Source organism: Camelus bactrianus, chromosome 15 (genome assembly GCF_048773025.1).
Source record: "Camelus bactrianus isolate YW-2024 breed Bactrian camel chromosome 15, ASM4877302v1, whole genome shotgun sequence".
NCBI classification, from domain to species: Eukaryota; Metazoa; Chordata; class Mammalia; order Artiodactyla; family Camelidae; genus Camelus; species Camelus bactrianus.
This window is the reverse complement of record NC_133553.1, coordinates 66855766-66871379: the sequence shown is the minus strand read 5'-3', so window position 1 is coordinate 66871379 and position 15614 is coordinate 66855766. Positions and strand designations below refer to the sequence as shown.

Here is a 15614-nt window from a genome sequence, read left to right as displayed (position 1 = left end):
ACTTACAAGACAATCAATCATAAAAAGATCTGTACCAGACAATTTTACAAAGAATGAAGCTGTGGCTTGGAAAAGTTAAGCAATTTTCCCAAGACAGCCAGTGGCAGAGCCAGGACTCAGACCTGTCTTTCAAGCAGCAAAAACCTAGAACCAGAACAAAAGTGCACAGACTGATTTTCACCCTACTAGACTACGTCTTACTACCTAATCACTTCTGATTCCGGCCCCTTCAACTCTCTGAACTTCAATTTTCATTTATATATAAAACTTAGGATACGAAAACCTGCAGTCTATCTTGCAAAGTTGTACTGAGAAAGAACAGGGTTAATGTTGCTTTGAAACCTGTGATAAGATGAATAGATACAAGGAGGACAGGCAGTGGCCACAGCGTGGTGGCACCACCAGCCACAGCAGCCTGCTAAGAGCATCAGCACAGGTTAGTTCTGGTCTCTGCACAAGATACAGATTGGACACTCCGTTGTTCTTAGGGATCTTCCTGCTAAGTAAAAATATCTAAATGAAGCTGAAAACAGTACAGCACATCCAGAATCAGCTCATTAAAAGTGCTGAGGGTTTGATGTGTGTGTCTGTTTTGTTTTGCTACATGGAGGAGGGCTGCTATTATAAACTCTGAGCAGCTGTCTAACTGTGGTTCTGTAGTAAAAATACATTTTGGGTCCTATTCTTGCAATTTCCAGAATGGGTGAGGAAGGTGGGGGTGGCAGGGATGTGTTTACTCTACTGCACAGTAACGTATGTCCACACTAACACCCTATTCTGATGAGTCAGCGCAGCACTTTAGGATGAGCAATGTGAGAATAAAAAGAAAGCATCCTGCACCAGGCATTAAGTTTCATAGAGTACAGGTGCCCAAGTACAGGAATCACACACTCAGCAGTCCAAGAAAATGCAAACAGCACAGCAGAGGAACATAAAAAGACAGCAAGCTCTTGCCTTTTGTCCAAAAACAAAAGTGACAATTCCATTCTGCTTTACAGAAATCTGCAACCGTTCAGGCAGGTCCTGTAGACAGTTCCGACTACTCAGGTCACTTCAGCTGTAGTTACTCCTCCCCCTGTGGAAGAAGAACTCTAATAAAGACTGCCATCTTTATTGCTTTACCAATAGAAATTCCACTCACGGTATTGTCCATATTCTTTGGAAGGAAAGAGACTGAAAACTGGCTTTTTAATAGACAGAAATGCAAAGTGAGCTGCAGACGAAGGAAACAGAAAACTGAATCTAACATGAGTGAGCATGATGAGTCCAACAATATTTAGAATCCAGACAGGAAGAAACACATTCAGAGCAACAGGAACCAGAAAGAAAACAAAAGGAAAAAAGGCAGCTTCCTGAGTCTGATTACCTAAGTGAACTGACAATGGAACAGAAAAGAACAAACCTGACTCCATACTAGACCTGTTCCTTTGACTTCAACCCTGTGCCCTGTTTCCTAAGCTCAGACTTGCCAGTTCTGCACCTTTTGTAAAACAATGTTGCCAATAGCCTGAAGTAAGAGAGCCTGTTCCCAAGGCTCTGACCTTTAAGGATATTTACACTTTTCCATTCATATAAAGGTAACAAGTTGCAATATAGAAAACAACATTTGTTTTGTTGGAGGTTTACAGGGACACCATGATCTCACCCAGGTGGACAGCTGCAAGAACACAGGATTCCAAGAACAAAGAATTCCTACATTAAGAAGTTTCCAACAACCAAGCGTTCCCCCTCCTCTTTTTAGTATAAAAGGAAACTGAATTCTAACTTGGAGAAGATGGTGCTCTAGGACATCAGTCTGCCACCTTCTGGGTCAGCCAGCTTTCTCAATAAAGTCATTATTCTTTGCCCTAACACCTCATCTCCTGATTTACTGGCCTGTCACGTGGTGAGCAGAATGAGTTTGGATTCAGTAACAATAACCAACAATATAATTAATGAGCAAATACTTAAAGAGTTTTCTTTGTAATGAACCAGATGCCAGCTTTCACCTCTTCTAGTCAATACTGTACTGAAGACACTGTCAGGATAATAATGTAATAACAACAACAACAAAATAGGAGGCATAAAGATCACATTTTAAGTGAGAAAACTGTCATTGTGTGTGCACGGCATTATTACATGCATGGAAAATCCACCATAATATAAAGACATTCACAATTAGGAAGTGAATTAGGGCATGGTTACTGGATTGAGGATCAAGTGTATAAAATCAACTGGATTATTCTGCATGAGCAAGAAAGAAACAAAATTAACCTGCAAACACCAGACCGGCAAACAAGTATCCACAGGAAAAAGAACCTATACAAGATAAACTTATACAACATTAAGGAAAAATGCTTCAGGCCTTCTGAGGCCTGGCCTGCCCACCCCGCAGGAGCCGTGAGGTCTCCTCAGCCAGGCTGGGTCCAGCCCGGACTGCGGGGTGCTGTGCGCAGGCTGGCAGGGGCCCAACTTTGGCCTCCCTGTGCAGCTGGTGCTCTCACCACGCTGGCCCTGGTCAGATGTCCAGCGCCTCTGAGCCCAGGGGCTCTGGGTGATAGAAATTTTAAAAACAATCAATGTAAGAAAAACACAAAAATCCAACAGGAAAGTGAGCAGGCAATATGAAGAAAAATAAGCCCAGAAGGCTGACAGACCTTCTAAAACCTAACTCCCCTGATGCAGGTCCAGGTGAGAGGACCCCAGCAGGGCCCAGGACAGCAGGCCAGGAGGCAGGACCACCAAAGAGGTGACAGTGCCCCCTGCTGTGGGAGGGTCCGGGTCCAGGACTTCCAGTGGGGACTCCAGGTCTTCTGCCTCAGTCTTGGCCTCCACTGCATCGCCAGGCACAGCCCCACGTCACCACCCGCAAGCTGGGGAGGATTCTGATTGGCCAGGTCAGAGAAAGTCATATAAAATGTGGTTGTCACACAGAAGTCAAACAAGGCACTGTCACTGTCACACAAGAGACAGGACTCAACTGTCATCACAGCACTTCTAAAGAAGAAAGCTTAATTTCACCCTTTAACCAGGCAAGAGGTTGCAAAATGCTCAAATGAATATCAGACTCACATATTCATCGACTGGGTCACCAACGGTGGGACAAAAAATGATCCTTTGCTGCTGAGCTGTCCCATCAGCGTGATCCCAGGGCACGGACAGGCTGATGGTTGTCTCTCCAAAGACTCAGATTCCTTGGTCCACTGCATGGTCCTAAATAAATCAACGCAATGGAGTCAGTGGCCTGTCTGTGAGCAGGTGGACATGGGGGTGGAGGGAGGGGTATAACAGAACTGTAAGCAGGTCAGAGTCACTGCGCCCAGGGATTTCACCACTCTCTGGGGTGTTTCCTCCCCTGTGATAAAATCCGCATCTCCTACTTTTCTCATGTGGACCCCTAAACAGTAGGAAGTGCTCCGTTCAGAGCTACGGTTACGTGCTGAGCTTTTCGGGACAGAGACTGGGTTGGAGCCTAAATGTACAGACTGGGAGAGAACAGGATTTTAACTACTCTGACCACTTCCTGCTGAATGAAACAGAGGCTGAGCCCTCACATTTCAAAAGTGCCCAGTTGGTGAGAAGACCCACTGCAGGGAGGAGAAGGGAAAAAACCTCTCCTTAACCCAGGTCCCAGATGAGGAAACAAAACAGCCCAGTGACACTCGGCCCAGTGACACTCACTCAGCCCAGAGGGCCCTCAGACTGAGAACGTGGGAACCCGGGAAGAAGTGGGCGCCAGGCCTCCCCTCATCTGAGCAAGGTGGCGGCGGCTCTCAGCACCCCCCTCAGCACCCACCTGCCCAGCCTTCCTCACTGAGTCACAAGGGAACTGGGTGGGAAGGATTTCAGCCTCATGTGTTTGGCCCCGCATGGGGCTGGGATTCCGCCTCCATCTGAGTGGAGCGCAGTGATGTTCATGGAATAGGGTGTGTCTGGAACCAGCTGCTCCAAGTGTGCCGTGGGGGTGTTTCCTGGCACCACAACCTGGAGGGGAGGACATGCCAAATTCTGTCTGGTAATAACCCAAATGCTTATTACTCTTTTATTAGCATAATAATGTTTATAGTGAAGGACTGAGCCCAGACTCAGCAGACGCCAACCTCTGTGCTACTTCGTGACATCTGCCCAGGCCACAGCATTACATGCACTTTTCCCTCAGAAATTCCCTCTCCACTAAATGTGAGTCCACACTTGACCCTCAGCAACCTCGACAACCTCCCATTTAGGTTCCTGGGGAAGGTTCTCAAATACAACATCCAGGGCTTACGATAGTGACCCCAAAGCACCCCGGATGTTAGAGACACTTCTCAGGGAGAGGTTTTTCTATTAAAATGGAGCTACTCCATGCGATGGACAAGGGCGGTGCTGTCTGAACACGTCCTGCCACACACAAGGGTGCAAATCAACTCGGACAGGCTCAACTTGTGTTTATCTTTGTCCATGGTCCCTGCTTCTTTTTGTGAAGTCTCATAAATTTACTTTCCCTCAGGTGTTCTGACACTCTCCCTACTCAAATTAGTCATTTCTGCTCTCTCTGTTATTAATCTACTTAGAGAATGGAGTAGTACTAAGCCAGATTGGGCAGTTTATTAAGAGCCCATGAAGGCAAACTTTTAGGTAGGGTCCTAACAAAGACGTGTGTGTTACAATAAAAGTCCATATTGACAAGGTGTATCAATGACTTGCATCTACTACTGGGGTTTTTTAACTCATATAGCTAATTTGCTTTTTCCCCAAATTTGTTTTTGCTTACTAACCCTACAGTTCATACCGTTACAATTTAATGCATCAAAAGCAATCACTTAATAAGCATTGTACGTGGGCATGTTTGTGGCCTGTGTTCTCACAGGCTGCCAAGCATGACACAAATATGAGACTAAGTTCATCAGGAAATGAGTGTGCCTGTGACCCAGGGCCACACCAACTGATCTACTGTCCTGCACCAGCAACCACAGCAGGAGGCACCGTAAAATCTACCAAATTCTTCTGGCAGCTCTAAGGTTACAACAGTACTCACAGGTTCCGGGGGCCTCGTGCCAGCCAGGGGAGCGCACACCACACGGTGCTGCGGCAACGGCCAGGGGCGGGGTCGAGATCGTCCCAGCTGTTTGGGGTCGGACTGTACACTTGGACATCTCTGGCCAGTCTTCTCACCACTGAGGAAAGAAAAGCCAACATGTATTTCTTACGTCTATTTATACATGTCAAGCTTTTGTTATCACTTCTCCCGAACTTCCACTCTGTAGCAGGATAAAATACTGACCTCCTTAGACTTTGAATTATCTGCATTCGAAAGCAGATGAAAACTCTCCAAATCCACATTTAGCCAAACTTAGCCAACTAGGGCCTTGGTCTCTATGGAAGCTAAGTTGTTGCCAATAAAAACAAGGGAGTAAAAGTAGTAGTACTGGGTTGGCCATAAAAGGACAAGGGGCAAGACCGAGAAATTGGAAAAGAAGCTTCAGTTTTCCAGCACAGGTCATGGTGAGAGAGACAAGAGGATTCTACCATCTCCACCTCTAAATGAGAACTGACAACACCGAGGACACCCATCTAACTGTGGCAGCTAGGTTAGCTGGTTTCAATCATTCATTTCTTCTCATTCAACAGACAGACACTGAATGTCTTCTGTGAGTCAAAGAAAAGGCAAACATAGGGAGAAATCAAAGATAACTCAGTTCTCAATTAACTGCCCCAATAGGGACTTAGAAAAACATGCAAATTAAATCCATATATTATCCCCAAACTCCACTTTGCCAATAACATCATTTTTCTAGATCACTAATCTTTTGCCAAAAGAAGTCATCCACACTTGCTTTCTTTTAGCCATCAGCACATATATTTTTAAGCCAAATAAAATATTTAGAGGTACACACCAAAGCCTTTAAACAATACTACAAAGAATTGTAAAAACCACTATAAACTGGTTTCCCAAGATGTTAATAGCAAATGAAAGCAGAGATTTTCAATGCCAAAAAGCACTTCATCAGCAGAGAAATGTGCTATCAAGTAACGTGACCAACAGATTTCAACAACTGCCACTCAAAGCCAGTGACAAAACGCTGCTTCATACAAATTTATCGAGCACAAAGCAAAGCTCATGAACTTTTGTCAGTGACAGAGAATACTGGTAACTGTATACACATTTATAAATCCTAAAGTTATCATTTCAGAAGAATGTCATTCTTATTTCATACACTAAAATATTAACAATTGGTGGGGGTTGGGAAACTGTTACATCTTTATTCCATCATTATGAATTTCCCAAATTTTCTTTATATGTTAAACTTTACGCTATACTAAAAAGCAAAATGCATCATGAAAACGCTAAATTTGTCTGCCTTCTTACTTCCATGTCCTTCCAGTGTCTGGTGTATACCCTCCATCGCCCTCAGGATAAAGGGGAACCACTGTTACGGTGTCTGGGGCATCCGGCTGCAGATTCCTATGAACGGCATCATTGGTGTTCACAGGGATTGGCACCTAAAAATTTTAATAAAATGTAAAGTACTTGATTTGAAAACCTTGTACAAGAAATAATACTTTGAACAATCACTCAAAATATTAACTTAAGACCAAGAAGCAGGTTCCGTAGTATTGGGACCTAAGGATGTGCCCCCATATGAACTGTTCTAAGAGTTGATGAAGGCCTCTCTGCACACAGCCAGCTCCTTCTTGAAAAGCCCCTGGAATGATTTGATCCCCCAGCCCTAGTCCCCCAAAAGTCCCCATCACCCAGGCTCTGAGGCCCCAACCGACTACCCTCCGTCGAAGTTCTATAGAAGGAACATGCACTCCTTCAGCACTACGGTACACTAATTAACTCTTGATCTCCACTTTGCAATCTACAGCTGAAACTAACACACTTTTCCCTACAGGAAATAGTGACCAGTTCCTACAGACCACCTGCTGTGGGTGCATAAAAGAGCTTGAACTGGTGAGGATTTCACTCTGTGTGCTCCCAGCGAACGTGCAAAGTGCTGGTGGAAGGGTCATACACTGAGGTTCCTCGCAGTATTCAAAGGTTCTGAAATGCACAGAAAGCACATCACGTGTGACTCTAATAACCCAGCACACACGAAGCCCAGGTTTACTGATGAGTCCAGGGAACCCTAGAACACAGGATCCCTTTAGTAGGCACCCCACAAATACCTGTTGAAGTACTGAATAAAGGAAAAAAGGTCTGTGATTATCAGGTACATGTCTCATCCCTCCACAAGGTACTGTGGCCTCAGAGCATAGTTTGTTTGTCTGTGTTATCCTAGAAGGTAATAAACACCTTTCTCCAAGACCAGAGACAGATAACTCCAGTAAGGATATTAAAAACAATTTAGATCTTTGGGGGAGGGTATAGCTCATGGGTAGAGTGTATGCTTAGTGTGCACAAGGTCCTGGGTTCAATCCCCAGTACCTCCATTAAAAAATAAATAAAACCTAATTACCCTCCATCCCCAACAGAGACCAAAAATAAAAAAAAAAAGAGTATTAATTAGCATGCATCTTAAAAGGTTAGCAAAATTCTGTGTCACCCCAGTGTTTCCAGTGGAAGATGTGATTCCATCCCCATGATGGTTTACTTAAAAAGCCACAGGAGTCCAGATTCACTTACTGGTCTCGCCTCTTCCCGTCATCCAAGCTCCTTCCACATCAGGATACAGGGAGGACAGGGTGATGGTGTAAGGAGTGTCAGGCTTCAGCTTCTGCAGGACCACACTGTTCTGCTGTCCGCCTATTCTGGTCTGGAATAAAACAGGGATTAAGTGTCAGCTTTGCTCCCTCCAGCTCACTCATCTGCTAGGAAAAGCTCTTTCTCTGTTTGAGACCTTTGTCAAGATCTGGAAACATACTCCACCATAAAAGTTTAAAATATACCCTAGGTATCATTTTAAATGTAAACTAGGCCCCTTAAATCATAAACAGGATTTTAAGCCTTAAACTAGTGATCTTAAAAAGATATTTCAACTATCAAGCGGCCAGCACTGCAAAGTTCCATCCAAAACACATCTCACAGATCTCTTCTCCAAAAAGGCATTAGTCCTAAGTGAGCTGCAAAGGACCTTGAAAAGACAGCAAAGGTCTGCATAATAGTAGAGGCCATTCAGTATTATTCTCACCTTTTTACAGATGGTTTTTACTTGCTTTAGAAGCACATTAAAAAAATTCAGCAAAAGATCTAAAGCTTTTTGGTTTCCCCCTCCAAAACTTCTCCACGGCCAGTGTTACCCGTGCAGACTACGTGACAGGACCCCCTGCCAGGCCACAGTCAGGCAGGGCTTCCCAGTCCTCTCCCTGACTCCAGCCTGCTGGTATGAAGAGTTTTCAATATCCTCCAATTACGGAGTTTGAAGGTTTTTGTTTTTTTTTTTAATTCACTGCTTAGGGCCATCTAGCTATCCTGTTGAAAGAAAATTCGGATGCCTTGTTAACAGTCTACAGAATTCAGATGTTTTTGCCATACCAATTAAAATCGCAAGAAAATGGCAGGCTGCCCGCAGCGGGTGCACATGCGGAGGGTTGGATGCACTAGCACAGTCCAGGTGTTTCCCACTGAGCACCGTCCACTCAAAGAGTCAAGAGTTTCAGAGAAAACCTCAGTGGATCACTGGACTCATCCTCACGATGAGCAAGTTGAGCTACAGCAGTGAATTTTGACAACTTTAGTAAATTTGGGAGTTTGAGATTTGCAAATGTTAAAAATAGAATAAAAAACAAATTTTTCTGTATAGCACAGGAAACTATATTCAATAATCTTGTAGTAACCTTTAATGGAAAAGAATATGAAAATGAACATATGTATATATAAGCATGACTGGGACATTATGCTGTACACCAGAAACTGACACATTGTAACTGACCATACTTTAATAAAAAAATAGAAAAAACCAGTGTGTGAGGTTATGAGAGCAAAGCGTCAACATGACATTTTTGTTAGACAATCTGAGAGCATCCACTTAGTAGAACCAGCCTCATAAGGAAGTAGAAGGGTGTGTGCCCACTTCTCCCATCCAACTCTCCAAAATCATTCCAGCACCAGGGAGTCATCAATTTGATTATTTCTTGGACTAGCATTAAAATGCAAATATCCCAAAGAATAACAAGTCTCAAGGGATTATCAGCTAACATGCTACACAGGATAAGTTTATGGCTGTCTTCTAATTATGATAAACAGCTGAGAGACAGTAAGAGCGACTCAGAGCAGCAGTTGGAGAGTCAGTATCACCAACAACAGAAATGCTAAGCTTTGCCTAAATCTGGCCTAACAAAGACAAAAGTTCTGTTTCTGCCATTAAAATATTAATCCATCAAATGTGTCTTTTATACACAAGACAGTTGATGACCACTGGTTATTTAGTTTATCATTGATAAGCTATAGGACAGATTCTCAACCCATCTCATACTAAGTTTAGTTCTTTGGAAACTGCAACAGGGCAACTCACAAGTCACATGGGGACAGGAGGGTCTCTGATTCAGCTAAACCCACTTACTGTGCAGTACAGAGACCTGTAACCACTGCCAGCATCCACCTCTGCTAATAACCTCGAACATGGTAACAGGTATGACCTACTTGCTGGAGCTCAGCAAGTCAGATGAGTAAAAGGGAAAAACTCACCTCTCTCTCAGCCTAATCCAGGAAATACGGCAGCCCCCAAAACATCAACAAAATGCTAGCCCTCATCAAAAGAGGTATTTGGAGTAAATCAGAAAGCATATCCCTGTTTTTGTTTTTGTTTTGTTTTGTTTTTACTCTACGTGCCTGCCATGACTCTTAATAAAGTATCACTAGAGAAACAAGCAAGTGGATGAATTGAAGACTCACAGGTGCTGTTAGGTTGCTTTTAAGAGCCACAGAACCCCTGCTGCCCTGGGTACCAGTTTCCTTTCCAGGCTGGCCACCATGCCTCACTCTCAGAGGCTGTGCAGCGATGGCCCCACATCCTTCAGATTTACTTCCTAAACTTCCCTCAAAGGCAGGTACCATTCTTGGCTCCAAAGAAATGCCACGTTCCTCACCGGGAAACTTACTCCTGAGAGAGGGATGGGGTCCTGACTTCCTGAGCCCACTAAGAGCCCACCTCCAAGCAGAGAGTGGGCCCACCACAGCCAGATCCTATAAGTGGGCCAGGCTGGCTCTCCAGAGAAATCACTGTGCAGCTGTCCTGGGAGGCCAGATGGCACAGGCCACAGAAGTTGTCCTAATCAGACTGGTGAGCTCAACTCCTTGGAGACCCTCCAAGAAAGACAGAGCCTTCAAGAACATACACAGTCCACCCAAGCAGGGGAAACCATCAGCACCGAGTCTGGAGACGTGTTCCCTGAGAGTCACCTAACTGAAGCCCCTCGTGGGAAGTGTGGGAACAGCCAGAAATAGGCTGAGAGTGAGGGACCCCTCGAGGGACTGCCTGACCGACTCTCTTATCACAGGTGAGGCCAGCGCACAGACCACACAGAAAAAAGAGCTGGCTTTGCACGTGGACTCCCACTGCCTTTCCCGGGAAAGCAACACTGACTCAAACCTGTTGTTTGCAGCTGGTGTTAAGCCCTGGAAGGGGCACATGCAGTAAACGCAACAGCCCTTCTAACAGCAGGTGCAGGAGATAAAGAGGAGTCTGCAGCCCTGCACCCCCACCATCCACCCCGAGGCCCACAGCTTAGCTCCCAGAAACCAGAGCGTTTGTCGTGAATAAACATGAAATCACCCAGAACAGGCTTTGTGACCAAAGACAACAGCACCTACTTGAAAAGTTGGCGATCAGCTGGAAAGATAGTTATTGAATAAAAATGACTTATATGTAAACCTGTGGTTGATCAGAATGATTCTTAACCAGAGAATACTTTGCCTGCTAACTTCGTATTTGGTGGCCCCCGTAATTCTTTTATAACTGACGTGTAGCAAGGGTTGAAATATGACTTCCATCTGGCCAAAATGATGAATCAGTTACTTTTATTGTGTCCAGTGAATGACTATGGCATTTCCATTCCAAGGGTCAATAAATAACACGTTTGATTAATTTCCCTTTAAAAATCTATGATCAACGTGTATATCATTCAACTCCTTGAGTAACCAAGAAACCGTGAAGCTTTTCCTCAAATAGAAAAGGATTACAGCATTTCTTCAATTTCATCATGCAGGCACAGGATGAGAGACACTCTGTCAAAACCACAGAAAACAAATCCTCTAACAAAATTTAAAATACGAGAATTTAGTTTCAGAACTGGTTGGATTCTGGGTGTTCAGAATCCTGTGTGACTCAAATTTGGCAAAGTTCTTTTTTCCTTTTAATATTTCATGTGAAATTTCCACCAACTTCGAAAATGAAGTAGACAAAAATAAGAGAAGCAACAGATTGCCGTAGGAAGACATTTACATCGCCGGGAAGAAATCATGCAAAGTAATCTGAACTGCATAAAAATACACTTTGTTATTAATTCATTTACAACTCAGGAAACCCAAAGCTCACAAAAACATTGCTAAATAAACCCGTGTTTATTTCTGTCTCCAGCAGCACCACTTAGGGCAGCTATACTGTAAGTGCAAAGCTCTTTGGAAGGAAAGGGAGAAAATGATTAACAGCATTGAAAGTTGACTTAGACGTCATATTTCAGAAAGTATCTTTGTGGTGAGAAACCTCCAATTATGTCATCGCTTTGTATGATCTGATAAAGAATTCACTGTGATCTTAAAGCTAACCCTGATCACTGGGATAATTTATTCAACACTTATGGGCTTCTTAACCAAGAGCAGAGGAAATTAGTGAGGGGAGGCCACAAGGGGGCAGGAGGGGCTCATAGACACAAAGCAGCCTCCCTTGACAGGAGCTCCGGGAGAATAAAGGCAGGCTCCCACTTGTGGAACTCCTGACCTGGGACGGACCGAGGTGGTGGGGGAAAGGGGCAGTATGCTCCAGGATGGGAGTGTTTCATGCTGTTCCTGTTCAGTGGGTCCACAGACCTCCCAGCCCAGATGTGCCTGGGCAGAGTACTCCCCACAGCCTGCTGGTCATGTTGCCAGATGTGGGGTGAAAAATATTCTAAGTCGTTCCCTTCCAAGCCATGAGAAAGTCACACAGTCTAGAATTACTATCAGAGTCACATCTGTTGAGTCACCCAGCTGCCTGCACCAATTTGACTACTGGAAATTCCTGATTAATGACATTTTTTTAAACACCAGAGCAAAAACTTGACCTGCCCCAAATGACCATTTTTTCTTATTTCACCATCTTTTTGCTTTGGTTACCTATTACTTTCTGCAAAGAACATACAGGAAGTAAAATGAAAATGGTGATTTAATGTACATTAACCTCAAACCCGAATGCTGTTCCTTCCAAGGTGTGGGAAAGGGGAAAGGATTCTGTGGTGTTAGCTTTGAGGGAGTGAAAGACTCCTTTTTGGACGGGGCTCTTGGGCTCCTTCAGGCCCTGCTGAGACGCCGGGGGATTTTTTAATAACTAATACAATTACTTCACATCTGCAACTAAGAGTCTTCTTGAAGTCACAGATTACCAGGCCTGTGAGTTCCAATCAGATACACTGTCCACCAAGAGGCACAGTTACTGTGAGCAAAGCCCCAAGAACCCCCGGGCTGAGGCCCCTCGGGAAAGCCTTGTTGGAAGTCCTCCTCTGATGACAGAAAAAGCAGGTGCGCTTTACATTTCCGGCTCCAAAACCACCCACAGCCTGCACTGGCAGCATTAATCACAGAAAAGAATCCCTGATGATCACTTTATTTTTACTCCATAGGAGCCAGGTAAGTCCTGAATCTGGAGACCTGCCAAGTAGCCATTCATGGGGGAAGCAACACACAGGTGGCCAGAACACTTTCCGGAGGAGAGAGAGCACCTAGGGAGCCGCTCTTAAGTTTCCGACACAGGTCGCCCCCTGGGGCTGGTTCTAGCCCCTCTCCCTCTGCAAACCCACCGGCCCGGGGCTCTGTGCCCTGCCGCCCCTCTCCACCCTCGACTCTTTCCCTGGCCCCCACCGGATCACGTGCACCCCACTCCACGTCTCTCCATGCAGCACGTTCAACGGGATGGGGGTGCCAGGAACCGGGCACCCACCTGACCCAGCAGGGGCCCACCATGCCTGCCGCCCCCACCGCTCACTGGGAAGACTGTAATAATTACAACTTTCAGCTACCCTTAGCCAACCAGCCCAGAACAGCAACAACCGCTGCTGCCAGGGGAGGCTCCTTACAGAATCCTGAGCCTCGCTCAGGAACTGCCCCTAAAAAGCCTCCGTGCTCCCCTTCCACTTGGAGAGCCCATGGCCACATTCCCGGGGCAGTCTGTCAGCCCCCTGGTCGCCGCGGACGTCGCACAAGGCATGAGTGGCTCCTCCAGCCTCCCCGCTGCGCCCCGCGCCCCTTTCGCGCAGCCCAGGCTCCCGGCGCCTTCCATCCATTCCCAAGAGTGATTGTCTACCGGTCCCTGCTGGGCGGGGAGAGAGGGTGCAGTTTGCTGCAGCCCCCATCCCCTCGCGGTACCTAGCCTGAGCAGGCTGCGCAGCCCCTCCCTCGGCAGCCAGCGCCCCATCCCGGGTTTCCTCGGGTCCCCCAGCTGGTGGGGACCAGCGGAGAAAGTCACCTCTTTGTGAAGCCCCACTTGGTGCTCGCTCCCGCACCCCTGGGAGCCTCGTGAGCCAGGGCCCCGCGCAAGGCTGCCACGGGTCCCCCCCCCCCCGGCCACCAGCCGCCCTAGAGGCGCCCCAGCTGTCCTTTTCGCCGCGCAGCCCTCGCCCCCCCCTCCAAAACCCCAATGGCTCCCGCGTCCCCCACCGGGTCCTAGTGCAGCTTTGGGCCGGCGGCTCGCACGTTCTTCAGTGTAGACATTCTTGGGCGCTCCAGTTCAGCAGATGCCCAGGGACATGGCCTGACCGCACATCAGCCAGCCAGCCGAGGGATCCTCGCCGCTGCCGCAGCTCTGACCCGCTGGAGCGCCTTGCACAATCGAGCTTTATGGATGGCGCCTGCGCACTGGGCGCCCGGGAGGCACCACCCACGGCACACAGATGGGAAGGCCAGCACGAGACATCTGCAGACGGGCGGGGCTCGCACCTGGGGAGCGGGGCCAGGCTTCAGATCCTTTATTCTGGCACACGCATTCACGGGCATAGGCAGTATACTCTCACACATAAATCCTGGCAATGTATTTTTAAACCAGCTCCTGGAGTAACTGAAATAAAAGCAAAAATAAAGAAATGGGATCTAATTAAACTTAAAAACTTTTTTGCACAGATAAGGATACCATCAACAAAATGAAAAGACAACCTACAGAATGGGAGAAAATACTTGCAAATGATGCGACCAAAAAGGGACTAATTTCCAAAATATAGAAACAGCTCACAGACCTCTTAATATCAAAAAAATAGCGACTCAATCTAAAAATAGGCACAAGACCTAAACAAGCAATTCACCAAAGAACACATACAAATGACCAATAGGTACATGAATTAGCTCAACATCACTAATGGTCAGAGAAATGTAGATCAAAACTACAACGAGGTATCACCTCACACCAGCCAGAATGGCCATCTTTATAATGTCTACAAATGATAGATGCTGGAGAGGGTGTAGAAAAAAGGAAAACCTCTACACTGTTGGTGGGTGTGTAGACTGGTGCAGCCACTATGGAGGTTCCATGTGATCCAGCAATTCCACTCATGGGCAAATACCCAGAGAAAAGTAAAATTCAAAAACACATATGTACCCCAGTGTTCACAGCAGCACTATTTACAATAGCCAAGATGTGGAAACAACCCAAATGTCCATCAACAGATGACTGGATAAAGAAGTTGTGAGACTATATACATATATATATACACACACACATACACATATATAAATACATACATACACACACACGATGGAATACTACTCAACCATAAAAAAGAATAAAATAATGCCATTTGAAGCAACATGGATGAACCTGGAGATCATCATTCTAACTGAAGTGGGCCAGAAAGAGAAAGAAAAATGCCATATATCACTTATATGTGAAATCTAAAAAATAAAAAAGGGGGGGGAGACACAAATGAACTACTTATTATTTATAACTTTAATGACTGACTTCTTGAGTATGTGTAAGCATATTTGACTGTCCTTTATGATCAGATTACTGCATTTTATTGATTCTCATTTTGTGGTTGGCTTTATTCCTTTGATAACTATGTAAGTTTAAAAAGCTAAAGCTCTAATCTGTTCTTAGAGACAACAATCAGCACATATACATAAACTAACAAAATATGTGCAGTATATTGTATATATGTATTTACATGCAATATATTGTCACAATTCTACCTAATAAAACTGAAAAAAAAGATCTTTTTTGTTTTTTTGTTTTTTGGGAGGGGGAGGTAATTAGGTTTATCTATTTTACTTTAATGGAGGTACTGGGGATTGAACCCAGGACCTCATGCATGCTAATAAGCACGTGCTCTACCACTGAGCATAGAACTGAATTCCTGAGAACAGTGAAACAAGAGAGGCACACCTGGTAACAGCCTGAACTTAGTGCCAGGAGGCAGTTTCCAAGCCACAGCACAGAGAAGTGGAAACTCAGAGGACAGCAGTCACAGAGTTGAAGGGTAGAGATCAACATTCACGGAGGCCAAGACAGCTAGATTTGGCAGTGCAGCGCCCC

At 45.5% G+C, this 15614-nt stretch overlaps 1 protein-coding gene across 7 annotated transcripts in view; it reads right to left on the bottom strand.

Moving 5' to 3' along the window:
* LOC105075822 (actin, cytoplasmic 1-like) overlaps nt 1-15614 on the bottom strand; it is a 79610-nt gene that overhangs the window by 33369 nt on the left and 30627 nt on the right. Inside the window, exons 1-7 of one of the 7 annotated variants that reach the window (XM_074341330.1) lie at nt 13751-13933; nt 7589-7718; nt 6886-7006; nt 6329-6462; nt 4997-5135; nt 3052-3192; nt 955-1075 (exon numbers count right to left, since the gene is read on the bottom strand). The gene's annotated coding sequence lies outside the window, so the exon portion shown is untranslated. Of the gene's footprint in view, nt 1-954; nt 1076-3051; nt 3193-3775; nt 3964-4996; nt 5136-6328; nt 7007-7588; nt 7719-13750; nt 13934-14029; nt 14148-15614 lie in introns of those variants that run through there. The other 6 variants (XM_074341327.1, XM_074341328.1, XM_074341329.1 and 3 more) reach the window with 6 other exon arrangements.